An 18,084-nucleotide genomic window follows, 5' to 3' on the forward strand; every position below is an offset into this window, starting at 1 on the left:
TTTTTTAACTGGATTTATGTCATCAAATAACAATTTTAAACATGTAGTATATATATATATATATATATATATATATATATATATATATATATATATATATATATATATATATATATATTAGGGGTGGGCGGTACACCGGTGTCATAGTCATCACCGGTGTGACATTGCACCACGACATGGATTTTCTAATACCGTCAATACCGTAATAAATCAATTATGTGCCTTGAACGGCTGCATTTACATCAATAATAGCTAATTCTAAATAATAAGGCATTCAATTTTCTTCAAACGTTCAGTTGTGGTCTGAATACATGTCCTTATACTACAGGGCTCGAAATTACAACCATTTTGGTCACATGAGCGCCTGAAATGTAATCGATGCGCCCTCATAATATATTTGGGAGCATTTGTGTGTCTGAATATAATGGTTGTAGTGCAATCTGATTTGATTTTCTCTAAAAACTTGCTGAATCGCTCTACCCTGCTGCTGTATTGGTTCATATTAGCTGTCAGTCACTCAACGCTTCCCGCTGTCAGATAACAGGGAGCTTTTGTTACTGCAGGAAATGCAAACGGCTGAAGAGTGAAAAGTGCACAGGTTTGCAAACCTCACCTAAAGTTATAATAATAATAATGGCGCAGATGACAGCGATCATGACATGAGGTAAATGTTGATCCGCCAGCTGAGATCAATCGAGTGTTTTCGGAGAAGGTGGCCGAATCTTGTTGCGTTGCTTTCACCGCGTGTTCAGCGCAAATGTCCGCTAAATATAAAATCTAACACTGTACACATCATCGCCAAAGAAACTCACCTTTACTAAGTTTACACTGAAACTACAGCTCATAACAAAGAGCTGTATTGCGCTGGTGGTCATCATGAGAATCCTGCTCTGTCTGCTCATAAATTGGTGCGGCTGACTCGCCTGCTTTATTCCACCAACACAGAGAAATGAAGATCAGCTCATAACGAGACTGAGCATTTACAATGACCCAAACCAAAACTTTTAAAGAGTGATAGAAGTGAGACTTTCTTTTGTCCGTTCTTCCTTGAGATGTAGATTATTTTGCTATTTAAAGTAATACCATGATATTATACCGTCACCGTTCAAAAGATGAAAAATATTGTGATATTAATTTTAGGTCATATCGCCCACCCCTAATATATATATATATATATATATATATATATATATATATATATATATATATATATATATATATATATATAAATACTTAGCTATAGTAAGCTGGAGAACTTACAGTTTTTCCCAATTGTTTACACATATTGTCAGAACTCTACACACAACTCTCAAAACACTCATACATTGGGTAAAACCCTTCAATACTCCTGCAAAATGAAACTTTACATTCACAACAGTGTGATTTCTTCTCTAAACGGTATTTTGTTTTCAAATGACACACACAAACCATCACACCAATAGACAATTATAAGAACAGCTGATCACTGATGTGCTTAATGTAAAACACTATGACCACTTCTCCATTCATCATGATGACTCACTGTAAGCCTTTTTTGTTCAGTGTCACACTTACTACAGACAGTACACAGGCCTACAGAAGTGCACTGTAAAACATTTCAGAATATTGTTTTTATGCAAATACACAGTACCAAATATAATATACTGTATTTTTCCTACAAAAACAGTGTACACAGTGTTCATCCCAACCAACACAAAGTTGCACATAACGTGGTCTACATATACCATCATCAGAAGGATTTACTGAATACAGTTACAGTAAAAAACAAAACTAAATAATGTGGATTTCGGTCATACACTTTCCATCCCCAGGCAGAAAAAAATTCCTCAATAGGATTGAGAAATTGAGAATATGAAGGGAGATAAACAACTAAAAAAACATGGGTGGACAGTGAACCAGTTATGAACCAGATGAGCTCAGATTTCTAAATTACATTTATGTGTGGCAGGTGTTTACCTATGTGATGAGTTAGTATGTAAAGGCAACTGACTTTACAATTGTAAATGACAGTGTTGTAAGAGGCTAAATTATTATATGCGTTTGTTTACATGACAAAACATGTATTTTTGACTCAAGAAGGTCCATACTGACTCCAAAGGCAGATACTGATAAGATCAGGGCCTGGTGTGTGGACTTTGGGGGTTTTACGATGTGGTCACATGTTGATTGGTCAGTTTGAATGTCTCAGCATTTGGGCTTTAGTCACATGGTCAAGAAAGATACAAAATAGGTGGTAACACGCTGCTCTGGGTCTTTTCCTGGGCTCTCTTTTCCTGGTCTGCTTTCCTGCTCTGCTCCTCTCCTCCTCTGGAGTCTATCTTCTCTGACTCTACTGCAATCAGGCTAACGTCTGGGCCTGCTCTCTTTGTCTCTCTCTCTCCCTCCCCATGTGTCTCTCCTTCTACCTCTGGTAACTTTAATTTTACATTTAATCTGGGTACAGTTTATATCATATGTTTTATCATCTCATATTTGATCATTTTATACAGTTATTTTATAATTAATTCAGATGTAACCATACCGAATTATTGTCATTAAATAATTTCATTATCAAGTATTTGTGAATTACTTTTGATTTAACATCAACACTTAACTGTTCCATATTGCAATACAATACAATCACATAACATCAGCGCTCTCCCACATTTATAGCTATTAATACTGATATGAGATTGCAGAAGAATGGTTTGACTAGAATGTACAGTTTTTTACCATCAATACTGATAACGTTTTAGTCATTCGGCAGAACTACAGTTCGAACCGCTGTGGTTTAAAACCCATTTCTACAGTGTGTTCCTTGTGAAAATAAGAGATTTTCTGCATGAAAATTGTGCCAAGTGCAGAGAATCGTGTGTTTTGTTTTGAAATAGTGTGTTTTAAACCTGCAATTTGAGTGTCAAGCAGGAATTGTGCTTGTAGTTTAGCAGAATTGGTTCAGGGGGTCGGTGCATCAGTTACATGTTGTAGTCATTGTGTCTGAAGTACGAGGAATTGTGTGTAAACAACTAAGAAAAACTGTAATATGCCTTTTTTATGCAGTGTTATTAGTGTTGTCACTTTACAGCATTGCAATTGCATTTGAAAGTTAAAGTATTCATACAAAAATTTAAATATATGTTCAGACATTGTATATTATTTGATATTTTTGTCATTTTGAAATATAATTTTTTATGCAATTACATTGTATAGATAGATAGATAATATAGTTATTTATAATTACTTTATATAGTAAAGTGTATTATACTGTATACACTACCTGACAAAAGTATTGTCTTCAACCCCAGTTGTGAGAGCAACACATAATAACCTGACTTCTAGTTGATCATTTGGAAGTGTCAGAAGCTGGATTTCTCTGCTGAATCATCTGTTGATCTGCATCCCAATCATCACAAATACTGTGGAAGATACTGGAACCAGCATGGCCCCAAGATTCTCACAGAAATCAGTCAAATTTAGGTGAAGGAGAAATCATGGTTTGGGGTCTACATTCAGTATTGGGGGCGTGCGAGAGATCTGCAGAGTGGATGATCAACATCAACAGCCTGAGGTATCAAGACATTTGTGCTGCCCATTACATTACAAACCACAGGAGAGGGCAAATTCTCCAGCAGGATAGCACTCCTTCTCATACTTCAGCCTCCACATCAAAGCTCCTGAAAGCAAAGAAGGTCAAGGTGCTCAAGGGTTGGCCTAGTCCAGTCACCAGACATGAACATTATTGAGCATGTCTGGGGTAAGATGAAGGAGGAGGCGTTGAAGATGAACACAAAGACTCTTGATGAACTCTGGGAGTCCTGCAAGAAGGCTTTCTTTGCCATTCCAGATGACTTTATTAATCAGTGATTTGAGTCATGTCAGAGATGTATGGATGCAGTCCTCAAGCTCATGATGGAGTCAGACACAATATTCATTCTGTTTCCACTGCAGCATGACCACATATTCTATACTGGACATTATTGAAGGTCCAGTGACCAGACTTTTGTCTAAGCAAAGTCAGACCTTACTGTCCTAATTAGATAATTAAAAATAAAGACATGATCATATTTTATTGTGGTCAAATAAGTGTCATCTAGAGGCCTTTACCTTTCATATAAGCCACTTCTGACACCAAATTATTAACTAGAAGTCAAGTTATTATTTGCTGTTCCTAAAACTTGGATAGGCGACAAGACCTTTCTCAGGCAGTGTATATTATTAATTTACAAGTCTTTGTTAATGAATGCTATACTGTAGTATTAACTATAGTGAACTGATATAGGCCTAAGATTGCAGTATATTTACTTTATACTACAGTAAACTGTATTATTAGCATAATATAGTTGTAGAAAACTGCAGTATTGGATTTGTTTAAAGTACTATAGTAATATTGCAACATTATTCAAGTAGCCTATTTTACTAGGCTATATTGTTCAAAAACACTAGTGTATAAATTACTATAGTATTAGTATCACGTGGGAACGATTCCTCAAGTAATAAAAACATGGTGTGTCTTGTGTAAAACTATTCCTAATAAATATCTCTCTCAAAAGTATAAACAGAAACAGTAGTCTCTCAGTACAGTTATAGCTCCAGAAATGTATGTGATTAGTGTATTTGATGTAACGGGTGCGATGTCACGGAGAAGCCAGTAGGAGGCGCTGCTCGAATCTATTTATAGCTGTTCTCCTCATCGCAGGTAACGTTAGTTTACGACGAAAACGCCCCATCTTTGTGTTTCAAGACGATGATGGACACGCTTCGTGTCATTCGTCGATTAACCTGCTCTGCTATCCTATCCAGTCCTATGTAAGTAGTTGATCTGTTTTCTGTGTTATTTTAGCCTGAGGGAAGTAACCGCGTTTCTATTTTAGGCGCCATTTTGTCTCATGTCTAACAGATTTGATTCTCTCAGTTGATTCATTGAAAGTGTTCTCACAAAATTTTCTGTTTGCACTTGTTAATGTAAGATATTTATGCTCCATAATAGTGTGGTTGTTATTATATGGCAAAACTAGCGGAAAATATTGATATTGTATTCAATTAGTGGCCTGTTTTGTGCTATTTTAGAAGGATTTTAGCATTAGGAAGTAGGATTTACTGTGTTTCAGGCGCCATTTTGTCTCAAGTCGAACAGATTTGATTCATTCAGTTGATTCACTGAAAGTGTTCTCACAGTTTTCTGTTTGTACTTTTGATTTAAGATATTTCTGCTGTATGATAATTTGGTAATTGTTAATATATGGCTGAATGAGCTGATTTACTATTAATCTAGTATTCAATTAGTAGTTAATCTGTTTTTGTAGGATTTTGGTGTGAAGGAAGTATCTCATTTGTTGGCACCATTTTTGTTCTCTAATCAGATTTAATCCATTGATTCCAAGTTGTATGTTTGTACTTATTAGTGTAATATATTTATGATTCATGATGTAACTGTTATTAGGCTACAAGAGCTGACAATTAGTTTTGTATTTAATTGGTTAATCTTTTTTTTCAGTGCCATTTTCGTTCTCAAGTCAACCATATTTCATGTGTAGTTTATCTGTTTTCTGTGTATTTGTGCAGGATTTTGGGGTAGAGAGTATTAATCCCATTTCTGTTTTTCAGCAACCTTTTTCTCTCAAATCGTACATATTTCATTTGTTGAAAGCGTTCTCACAATTTTTTGTATTTAATTGGTGGTTAATCTGTTTTCTGTTATGTTATTAGGATTTTGGTGTGAGGGAAATATTAATAGTTTTTTTTGGGTGCTGTTTTTGTTCAGTCGAACAGTTTTGATCTATTGAACGTGTACACAACGTTTAATATGTGTGTTTTTTTTTGGTGTACAATAATTGTGCTTTATGATGTGACTATTGTTATTAGGCTGCATGGCTGAATCCAAACTGACAGTGTTACTATTTATTTTCTATTTAATTACTAGTTTATCTGTTTTCTGTGTATTGGTGCAGGATTTTGGCGTAGGGAAAGTATTAATTTCTGTTTTTCAGCTCCATTTTTTTCTTTCAAATCAATCATATTTCATTTGTTGAAAGTGTTCTCTCAATTTTTTATGATTGTACTTATTGGGGTAAGAGATTATGTGGTAATAGCTATTGGGCTGTATGGCTGAACGAGCTGACAATATTACTGTTAATTTTGTAAAGTTAATCTGTTTTATCATTGCCATTTGTCTTAAGTCGAAAGATTTCATTAATTGAAAGTGTTCTCACAATTTTTATGCTTGTACAAATTGGTGTAAGATATTATGATGTAGAAATTGCTATATGGCTGAAAGAGTTGACAATATTACTATTAATTTTGTATTTAAGTGGTCATTAATTTGTTTTTCAGTGCCATTTTTGTTCTCAGGTCCAACAGGTTTCATTCATTGAAAGTGTTCACAATTTTATGCTTGTTGTAAGATATGGGGTAGATGCTATTAGGCTAAATGGCTGAATGAGCTGACAATATTACTTTTAATATTGTATTTTAATTGGTGGTTAATCTGTTTTCTGTTATTTTAGGATTTTGGTGTGAGGCAAATATTAATAGTTTTTTTGGTGCTGTTTTTGTTCAGTCGAACAGTTTTGATCTATTGAACGTGTACACAACGTTTAATATTTGTGTTTTTTTTGGTTTACAATAATTGTGCTTTATGATGTGACTATTGTTATTAGGCTACATGGCTGAATCCAAACTGACAGTGTCACTATTTATTTTCTATTTAATTACTAGTTTATCTGTTTTCTGTGTATTGGTGCAGGATTTTGGCGTAGGGAAAGTATTAATTTCTGTTTTTCAGCTTTCTTTTTTCTCTCAAATCGAACATTTCATTTGTTGAAAGTGTTCTCTCAATTTTTTATGCTTGTACTTATTGGGGTAAGAGATTATGTGGTAATAGCTATTGGGCTGTATGGCTGAACGAGCTGACAATATTACTGTTAATTTTGTAAAGTTAATCTGTTTTATCATTGCCATTTGTCTTAAGTCGAAAGATTTCATTCATTGAAAATGTTCCCACAATTTTTATGCTTGTACAAATTGGTGTAAGATATTAGGATGTAGTAATTGCTATATGGCTGAAAGAGTTGACAATATTACTATTAATTTTGTAATTAATTAATCTGTTTTCTGTATTATTTTTGCAGGATTTTAGCATTAAGTATTTATAGTGTTTGTCGGCACCATTTTTGTTTTCTCACAAAATTTTATTCTTGTACTTTTTTGTGTAAGGTATTTATGCATTATGATGTGGTAATTGTTATTAGGCTGTAAGAGCTGACAATATTACTATTAATTTTGTATTTAAGTGGTCATTTTCTGTTTTAGGATTTTGGTGTGAGGCAAATATTAATAGTTTTTTGGGTGCTGTTTTTGCTCAGTCGAACGTATTTGATCTATTGAACGTGTGCAAAACGTTTAATATTTGTGCTTTTTTGGTGTACAATAATTGTGCTTACGAGCTGACAAAATTACTATTAATTTTGTATTTAAGTGGTCATTAATTTGTTTTTCAGTGCCATTTTTGTTCTCAAGTCGAACAGGTTTCATTCATTGAAAGTGTTTACAATTTTATGCTTGTTGTAAGATATTATGGGGTAGATGCTATTAGGCTAAATGGCTGAATGAGCTGACAATATTACTTTTAATATTGTATTTAATTGGTGGTTAATCTGTTTTCTGTTATTTTATTAGGATTTTGGTGTGAGGGAAATATTAATCATTTTTTGGGTGCTGTTTTTGTTCAGTCGAACAGATTTGATCTATTGAACCTGTACGCAACGTTTAAAATTTCTGTTTTTTTTGGTGTACAATAATTGTGCTTACAAGCTGACAAAATTACTATTAATTCTGTATTTAATTAGTGGTTAGATTTCTGTGTTGTTTTAGGAGGATTTTGGCGTGAGGGAAATTTTAATCATGTCTTTCAGTGCCTCTTTTTTCTCAAGTCGAACAGATTTAATTTATTAAACGTATTCTCACAAAGTGTTACGTTTGTACTTTTTTGGTATGAGATATTTATGCTTTCATATGGTCATTGTTATTAGACCGTGTGACTGAACGAGTTCAGTAGCATTTTGGCGTGAGGGAAGTATTAATTGCGTTTCTGCATTTCGGCACCATATTTTTTTTCTCAAGTCGAACAAATTTCATTCATTGAAGGCACTTGCACAATTTTTATGCTTGTACTTATTGGTGTAAGATTTGTTTTAATTGCTAGGCTATATAGCTGAATGAGCTGACAATATTACTATTAATTTTATATTTAATTAGTGGTTAATTTGTTTTCCATGTAGTTTTAGCAGGATTTTGGCGTGAGGAAAACTTAAATCATGTTTTATGGTGTCTCTTTTCTCAAGGTGAACAGATTTGATTTATTGAACGTGTTCTCAAAGTGTAGTTACATTTTCTATTTTTTTGGTATAAGATATTTATGCATTGATATGGTCATTATTATTAGGCTGTATGACTGAACGAGCTGGCAGTATTACTATTAATTTTGTATTTAATTAGTAGTAATCTGTTTTCTGTGTTATTTTAGTAAGATTTTGGTGTGAGGGAAGTATTAACTGTATTTCAGATTTTTGACACCATATTTTTTCTCAAGTTAGATTTCATTGAAAGTGATCTCAATTTTTATGTTTGTACTTATTGGTGAAAGATATATATGTTTTATAATGTGGTAAATTGTCATTGGGGTGTATGTCTGAACAACATTACTGTTAATTTTGTATTTAATTGGTGGTTAATCTGTTTTTTCAGTGCCATTTTTGTTCTCGAGCAGATTTCATTCATTGAAAGTGTTCTCACAATTTTTATGCTTGTTGATGTAAGATATCATAATGTAGTAGATGCTATTAGGCTGTATGGCTGAATGAGCTGACATTAGTACTTTTAATGTTGTATTTAATTGGTGGTTAATCTGTTCTGTTATTTTAGTAGGATTTTGGTGTGAGGGAAATACTAATTTATTAATAACGTTTTCTCACAAAATTTATGTTTACTTTTTTGTTGTAAGATATTTATGCTTTAATGTAGTATTTGTTATTAGGCTGTAAGAGCTGACAATATTACTATTAATTTAGTATTTAAGTGGTCATTAATTTGTTTTTCAGTGCCATTTTTGTTCTCAAGTCGAACAGATTTCATTCATTGAAAGTGTTCACACAATTTTCATGCTTGTTGTTGCAAGATATTATTATGTGGTAGATGCTATTAGGCTGAGTGAGCTGACAATATTACTTTTAATTTTATATTTATTTGGTGGTTAATCTGTTTTCTGTTATGTTATTAGGATTTTGGTGTGAGGGAAATATTAATCGTATTTTTTGGTGCTGTTTTTTTTTTTGTTCAGTCGAACAGTTTTGATCTATTGAACGTGTACACAACCCTTAATATGTGTGTTTTTTTTTTGGTGTACAATTGTGCTTTATGATGTGACTTGTTATTAGGCTGTATGGCTAAATCCAAACTGACAGTGTCACTATTTATTTTCTATTTAATTACTAGTTTATCTGTTTTCTGTGTATTGGTGCAGGATTTTGGCGTAGGGAAAGTATTAATTTCTATTTTTCAGCTCCCTATTTTCTCTCAAATCGATCATATTTCATTTGTTGAAAGTGTTCTCTCAATTTTTTATGATTGTACTTATTGGGGTAAGAGATTATGTGGTAATAGCTATTGGGCTGTATGGCTGAACGAGCTGACAATATTACTAATAATTTTGTAAAGTTAATCTGTTTTATCATTGCCATTTGTCTTAAGTCGAAAGATTTCATTCATTGAAAGTGTTCTCACAATTTTTATGCTTGTACAAATTGGTGTAAGATATTATGATGTAGTAATTGCTATATGGCTGAAAGAGTTGACAATATTACTATTAATTTGTAATTAATTAATCTGTTTTCTGTATTATTTTTGCAGGATTTTAGCATTAAGTATTTATAGTGTTTGTCCGCACCATTTTTGTTTTCTCACAAAATGTTATGCTTGTACTTTTTTGTGTATTTATGCATTATGATGTGGTAATTGTTATTAGGCTGTAAGAGCTGACAATATTACTATTAATTTTGTATTTAAGTGGTCATTAATTTGTTATTTCAGTGCCATTTTTGTTCTCAGGTCGAACAGGTTTCATTCATTAAAAGTGTTCACAATTTTATGCTTGTTGTAAGATATGGGGTAGATGCTATTAGGCTAAATGACTGAATGAGCTGACAATATTACTTTTAATTTTATATTTTATTGGTGGTTAATCTTTTTTCTGTTATTTTAGGATTTTGGTGTGAGGCAAAGATTAATAGTTTTTTGGTGCTGTTTTTGTTCAGTCGAACAGATTTGATCTATTGAACCTGTACACAACGTTTAATATTTGTGTTTTTTTTTTGGTGTACAATAATTGTGCTTACGAGCTGACAATATTACTATTAATTCTGTATTTAATTAGTGGTTAGATTTCTGTGTTGTTTTAGCAGGATTTTGGCGTGAGGGAAATTTTAATCATGTCTTTCAGTGCCTCTTTTTTCTCAAGTCGAACAGATTTAATTTATTAAACGTATTCTCACAAAGTGTTACGTTTGTACTTTTTTGGTATGAGATATTTATGCTTTCATATGGTCATCGTTATTAGACCGTGTGACTGAACGAGCTCGGTAGCATTTTGGAGTGAGGGAAGTATTAATTGCGTTTCTGGTTTTCGGCACCATTTTTTTTTTCTCAAGTCGAACAGATTTCATTCATTGAAGGCACTTGCACAATTTTTATGCTTGTACTTATTGGTGTAAGATTTGTGTTAATTGCTAGGCTAAATAGCTGAATGAGCTGACAATATTACTATTAATTTTATATTTAATTAGTGGTTAATTTGTTTTCTATGTAGTTTTAGCAGGATTTTGGCGTGAGGGAAACTTAAATCATGTTTTATGGTGTCTCTTTTCTCAAGGTGAACAGATTTGATTTATTGAACGTGTTCTCAAAGTGTAGTTACATTTTCTATTTTTTTGGTATAAGATATTTATGCATTGATATGGTCATTATTATTAGGCTGTATGACTGAACGAGCTGGCAGTATTACTATTAATTTTGTATTTAATTAGTAGTAATCTGTTTTCTGTGTTATTTTAGTAAGATTTTGGTGTGAGGGAAGTATTAACTGTATTTCAGATTTTTGACACCATATTTTTTCTCAAGTTAGATTTCATTGAAAGTGATCTCAATTTTTATGTTTGTACTTATTGGTGAAAGATATATATGTTTTATAATGTGGTAAATTGTTATTGGGCTGTATGTCTGAACAACATTACTGTTAATTTTGTATTTAATTGGTGGTTAATCTGCTCGACTTGAGAACAAAAATGGCACTGAAAAAACAGATTTCATTCATGGAAAGTGTTCTCACAGTTTTTATGCTTGTTGATGTAAGATATCATAATGTAGTAGATGCTATTAGGCTGTATGGCTGAATGAGCTGACATTAGTACTTTTAATTTTGTATTTAATTGGTGGTTAATCTGTTCTGTTATTTTAGTAGGATTTTGGTGTGAGGGAAATACTAATTTATTAATAACGTTTTCTCACAAAATTTATGTTTACTTTTTTGTTGTAAGATATTTATGCTTTAATGTAGTATTTGTTATTAGGCTGTAAGAGCTGACAATATTACTATTAATTTAGTATTTAAGTGGTCATTAATTTGTTTTTCAGTGCCATTTTTGTTCTCAAGTCGAACAGGTTTCATTTATTGAAAATGTTCACAATTTTATGCTTGTTGTAAGATATGGGGTAGATGCTATTAGGCTAAATGACTGAATGAGCTGACAATATTACTTTTAATATTGTATTTATTTGGTGGTTAATCTGTTTTCTGTTATTTTATTAGGATTTTGGTGTGAGGCAAATATTAATAGTTTTTTTGGTGCTGTTTTTGTTCAGTCGAACAGATTTCATCTATTGAATGTGTACACAACGTTTAATATTTGTGTTTTTTTTGGTGTACAATAATTGTGCTTACGAGCTGACAAAATTACTATTAATTCTGTATTTAATTAGTGGTTAGATTTCTGGGTTGTTTTAGCAGGATTTTGGCATGAGGGAAATTTTAATCATGTCTTTCAGTGCCTCTTTTTTCTCAAGTTGAACAGATTTAATTTATTAAACGTGTTCTCACAAAGTGTTACGTTTGTACTTTTTTGGTATGAGATATTTATGCTTTCATATGGTTATTGTTATTAGACCGTGTGACTGAACGAGCTCAGTAGCATTTTGGCGTGAGGGAAGTATTAATTGTGTTTCTGTTCCACTTGAGAAAAAAATATAGTGCCGAAAACCAGATTTCATTCATTGAAGGCGTTTGCACAATTTTTATGCTTGTACTTATTGGGGTAAGAGATTATGTGGTAATAGCTGTTGGGCTGTATGGCTAAACGAGCTGACAATATTACTGTTAATTTTGTAAAGTTAATCTGTTTTATCATTGCCATTTGTGTTCTCAAGTCGAACAGATTTCATTCATTGAAAGTGTTCTCACAATTTTTATGCTGTGTAAGATATTATGATGTGGAAACCGCTATTAGGCAATGTGGCTGAACGAGTTGACAATATTACTATTTATTTTGTAATTAATTAATCTGTTTTCTGTGTTATATTAGCACTGTTGTGTAGGTGTTTAACACATCATTTGTCATTTTGTTTTTTTTATGCATTTGCATAGATCTACACAGTACATGTGGTATCTCCAGGGAAGAGGGGAGTTTTTATTTGGTAAAGGAAGTTGCATTACATTTTGTATAAATAGCTCATGGGAATCTCTAAAACAAATAAAAAATAAAATCAGTATTTATAAATCTGACCACATGAAATGTAAATGAGGAACTGTTGCTGTTTGTTCACCCAATCACATCATGCCTCGTCATTTTAAATTCATCGGCCATCCTCCTCACGCTCTTTTTGCGCTGTGGCTTAAGCCTGGTTTATACTTCTGCGTCAAATCATCGGCTTGACCCACGGCGCATGCAACGCGCGTATCTGTGCATTCATACTTCTACGCACTGTTTCTGTTGCTCTGCAACAACACTTCCAAGACGCTAATTGGCAGTGAGGTGTTTACGTTCCTCTGTGTAGAGTTTCTTCGCTGGTGTGTTGTTTTTTCTGAACGCTTCCTTCATGTACAAGTGGTTCAAACTCGCTCATTTTGAGGCAGGAACCGGCGGACGTTTATACTAAGAGATAAGATACAAGGTGACCATGAGTCCAAAAGCATTAACTGATGAGAATTATAATTTGAGTAAAAATTAATACCAGAAGATTCGAGTTCAAATGTAGCATTGATTCATTGAGGTTTTATATTAGCACATTCGTTCAGTGACAACTTGTGGCATGCTCCCTTTATTGTTTACCATGGTACTTTGAATATTCGGACTGAAATCGCATGTGAATACGACAAAATTAGCACCATTTATTTGACTTGTGTTATAGTAAGATGGTCTTTCGCTGCTATTATAATTTTACTGTTTTGAATCTGCAAATAGTGTTTTTGTGAAATTGTATTAAGGAGAAAGTCTGAATTGTGAATATAAAACCAACTTTACCTTGATAAACGATTCTTGATAAACCCTAACAGTATATGTGATTTTGGATGAACCGAATCATTTGCTTCAATTCTAAATGACTCACCAGTTCTGAACAAATCTTTTGGTAAAATGATTCAGTGAAGGAATCGTTAAGACTGGTGCTTTTAGTGTCATTTATTTATTTATGTTTTAATGTTTTCGCCTTCACACACAATCTTTTATAATGACCATAATTCTATGTATTTATGCTGATTTGTGACATTAATTATTTGTTGTTGTTGTTTTTTTCCCTACCAGAATCACAATGGAAACAGATGAAATCAGATGCCTCTGCAAATCAGCATTTTGGATATGAAAGCAAGTCTGTGTATTCGGAAAAGCATACTACTATACTATTCTTACTTATAGTGCTGCAGTATATGTTATGTATGGAAGTATGTGAATTTCCATATGCGTAAATGGAATGACATATGATATTTAATTTTTTCAGTGTGACAAATGAACCAGAATTAACAGTAGCCAGTGTTATTTCAGTTTCATTAAGATGCAATATGTTAATATAAATTGTTTTTGTTCGTTTAAAAAAAATATATATATATATATATATCTGCATTATTTCATTTGCAGTTTTCATCAGTTTTAATAACTCTTGTTTTCTATATCTAATCATTAGTTTTATTTGATGTTTTTTTTTTTATTTATTAAATGTAAAATAAAAACAATCTTTGAATGCTGACAAAAATAGCTTAAATTATTTAATTGTATGTTACACAATGGTTTTACTTTCGTAGTTTTATAGCATCTATATTGACACCTAATTTGAGCAGGTTACCAAAATGTAATATATTTTAAACACAAAAATTGGATGACAACTGAAAAATAAGCATATACAATTCTTTTTTTTTACATAACTAACTAATTTATTTGGGTCACACGAACACTAAATTCTAGTGCTGCACGATAATGGTATAGTAAAAAAAACAGACATTGCGATATTTGGTTTGTTTGCTATATTTATTTATTATGCATGATTCATTTTCCTCCAAAATTATCTCAATCAGAAACTATGGATTAAAACTGTCCAAACAGTTATAAGCTAATGTTGTAAAATTATATTCATATCGCTCTATATTTATTTATTTATTTATTTATTTATTTATAGTTACAAGTATAGATGAATATGCATAATAAAAATGAAATAAACCATGCAGGAATCTAACAGTATTCATGTACAGAAATTCAATAATTGTATGTAAAATAACACTTTATTGTCTTCATTGTATAAATAATTAAATACAATTATGAAGGCTTCAAACTTAATAACTTCCTGGTTTAAATTTGCTTGATGTCTTACACAGTCCCAGGTCTTAAAAATACATTCAAATAATAAACCTCTTTCACTGTTAGGGTTAAACTTTGCGATAACTCCATAAATTACATCCTCTGTTTTCTGGTTCATTATAATCCCAACTCAATTCAGATCCTGCAATGTTAGTATTGCAGAGTCGTACGCTTCAATATTCATGCAGAAACGATGTATTGTGCAGCCATAACTATATCACTATGTGAAAATCAATAAATGTTTGCATGATCGTATACATCGTAAACTGTACAGTATAGCCAGTATACTAGTATTCTGCTCTGAACACAGCCGATCATACAGTACCGACACAAGAAAACAAGATCAACCCACTCTCTCAGGTAAGTGTGTATTATCTTATTGTTCTTTAATGTTTATAAATGACCTTCTGGGTCTGCTGTGGAAGTGAATGTGCTCTTGTGTTTATCTGCTGTGTCTGATTGTGAGTAAACGGATGGAGCGTCTGCTGATTTCCACTAGTTTTCAGTGTTTGCAGCTTGTTTTTGTGTGGATTTTCTCTGGAGTCTGTGAATGACTCTACAACAATATCCATCTTTGCTGAGAAGCTTCCGCTGAAATTGATCACTTTAGCTGAAATCAACACTTAGAGCATTAAGAAACGGGCCTAAAGCTCACAACAACATAAACTTAACAATCTCTGAAGCAGAAACGCAGACTAACATTACAGTAACAAAAACACAATGAGCACATTTTCATCTCATAGGGAGTGAATTCTTCATATTAAGCTTATTTTAATTAACTAAATAAAAACAATCTATAAAAAAGGGCTTGCAGTGAAATAAAAGTTAGAACTGAAAAATATATTTTTTCTTAAAATGATAAAAAAATATGAATTTTAATATATTACAAAAATATTGTAAAAAAAAATCTTTACAATTATCTTTTAATTGAACATGATTTACTAAAATAACTACACATGAAGCTAAAAAAATAGATGGACATGTTTTTAATAATATTAATCAGGGCTCGAAATTAACCTGCTTGGTAGCACCGCTGCTCCTAACTTCAAAAATTTAGGCGCACCAGCCAAAATTTAGGCGCACCCACCAAAAATTATGAGCAGAGAATGGAGTTAACGATAATATCTTTGCTGTTCTCATGGGTGGTGTGTGATATTGCACAATGATATTTACATATAACTTATTATTTGCTTACGTCATCCTAATAGCATTAACAGTCTTCATAAGCTACGATTATTAGTTTAATCAAAGTGAATGCAGTTCGACTGGCATGACGACTAAATGAAAGATTAAATAGAACATCTCGTGCTTAAAATGTGTAGATGTGGCAAACACTGTTACCTGCAAACTCCATCCCTCAGGCTTTACAGTGAATAGTTTTAGTCTTTTTCATATCAGACTTAAAAAAAAAAGTGGTATTTATAAAATGTGGTAAACTTGATCTGTTTTTTTTTTGCCATGACATAGCAAAAGAAGCTGAAATGGCAATAATCTCAATTCTCTCTCTCTCTCTCTTCATATGGGGCTTTAAAGTATTTTATCCGCTCTTCGAAAAGTGTAAAATGGTGGATTAACATTCATCACATGATCTCTAATAAGATTAGTTAGCCATTATTTGTAACTTTAGGTGGTTTCTAAAACAAAATCTGTCAGTGTTGTTTTCATTCTCTCGTATCCAGACCTTTACATTTTCGCAGCTGCAGCTCCCTGTCACCTGAAAACTGAGTGATTGATGGCTGATATTAACCAATCCATACACGTTCTGTTCTAGAGCAGTGGGCCAATAAGTAGCGCTTGAAGGTGGCGCAGGCATTGCAGGATTTGTTTACTGCAGCAAGTTGAAATGCATCAATTCCCGAGCGCTGTGTTTGAGTTGTTTGGTGCACAGATGCATTCTGCTTGAATTTCTCCTAAATGCGCGCATGCAGGGAACATTTTACAGTGAAAACTGGTCGCACGGCAACAATTTTTTGCACTCGCGCAAATGCTCCAAATATATTCATTACATTACAGATATGCTCACCGAATACAAACCTAACAGATCACTCAGATCTTTAGAATCATATAAACTAGAAATTCCAAGAGTTTAAAGCAGGGTGAATTGGCTTTCAGCTACTAACAGCGCCCCCTACTGCTGGAATCAGCTTCCAGAAATGATCAGATGTGCTCCAACATTAGGCACCTTCATATCAAGACTGAAAACGCATCTGTTTAGCTGTGCTTTTACTGAATGAGCACTGTGCTACGTACAACAGATTGCACTGGTGTTTTTAATCATTTTTATTATGTTTTTTATTTTCTTATACTTGTCTTTTTTTATTCTTGTTTATGTGAAGCACTTTGAATTGCCACTGTGTATGAAATGTGCTATATAAATAAACTTACCTTACCTTGCCATGCATAGATAAAATTTCGGGTGCATATGTGACCAAAACTGTCGCAATTTCGAGCCCTGTTAATGATGATGTTAATAATGTTTTCACTCAAAAACAAAACTAAAATGTACGAATTAAACTTAAATAGTATTCCAATATGAAAACACTTTAATGGAGGAGGATGATGATGATAACTATAATATTATTATTATTATTATTATTATTATTATTAATAGAGATTCTCCGATCGATTGTCTTGGGGTAATTATACTACTTTATTATTAATAAGTATTATCATTAGGGATCCTCTGGTCGATTGGCCAAAGATCGGTATCGGTCGATAATCACATTTCATGGCTCGATCTGTACTTGCCAGTCTGGCCAATCTCAAATCAATCTAATCTAATCAATCAATCTAAACTAAAAGAGCAATTTTTCTCAGGAAAACTGCAGCACTTTATATATTTCTTTTAATCTCACATGCTGTCTAATAGCTTCGCTTTCTTTTGTGGTTTTTGTTTTATTTGACACTTGTGACTTGTGCCCGAATGCATTTTTCTATATTCAGACATAAGTTGTCAGAAATTGTTTTCATTTTTTAGTATTTTCTGCAGGAAATTGAAGAAAATCACCCAGCTGTCAGATCTTAAAAGGTTAGAAGGTCCGAAAACAGCCTCAAATCTGTCCGTCACATTCCTGCAGGTCTGACTTTTACATGCACGCTTAAAATGACCACTCCACAGCTTTAGAAACAGCAGCATTTGGGGCTGTTTGTGAACTTTACAGCCTTTTATTACAACACAAAAACACTGCAGGTGATAAAAGTTTACATGTGCTTGCTA

This window comes from Danio aesculapii, chromosome 8 (assembly GCF_903798145.1).
Source record: "Danio aesculapii chromosome 8, fDanAes4.1, whole genome shotgun sequence".
Taxonomy (NCBI): Eukaryota; Metazoa; Chordata; class Actinopteri; order Cypriniformes; family Danionidae; genus Danio; species Danio aesculapii.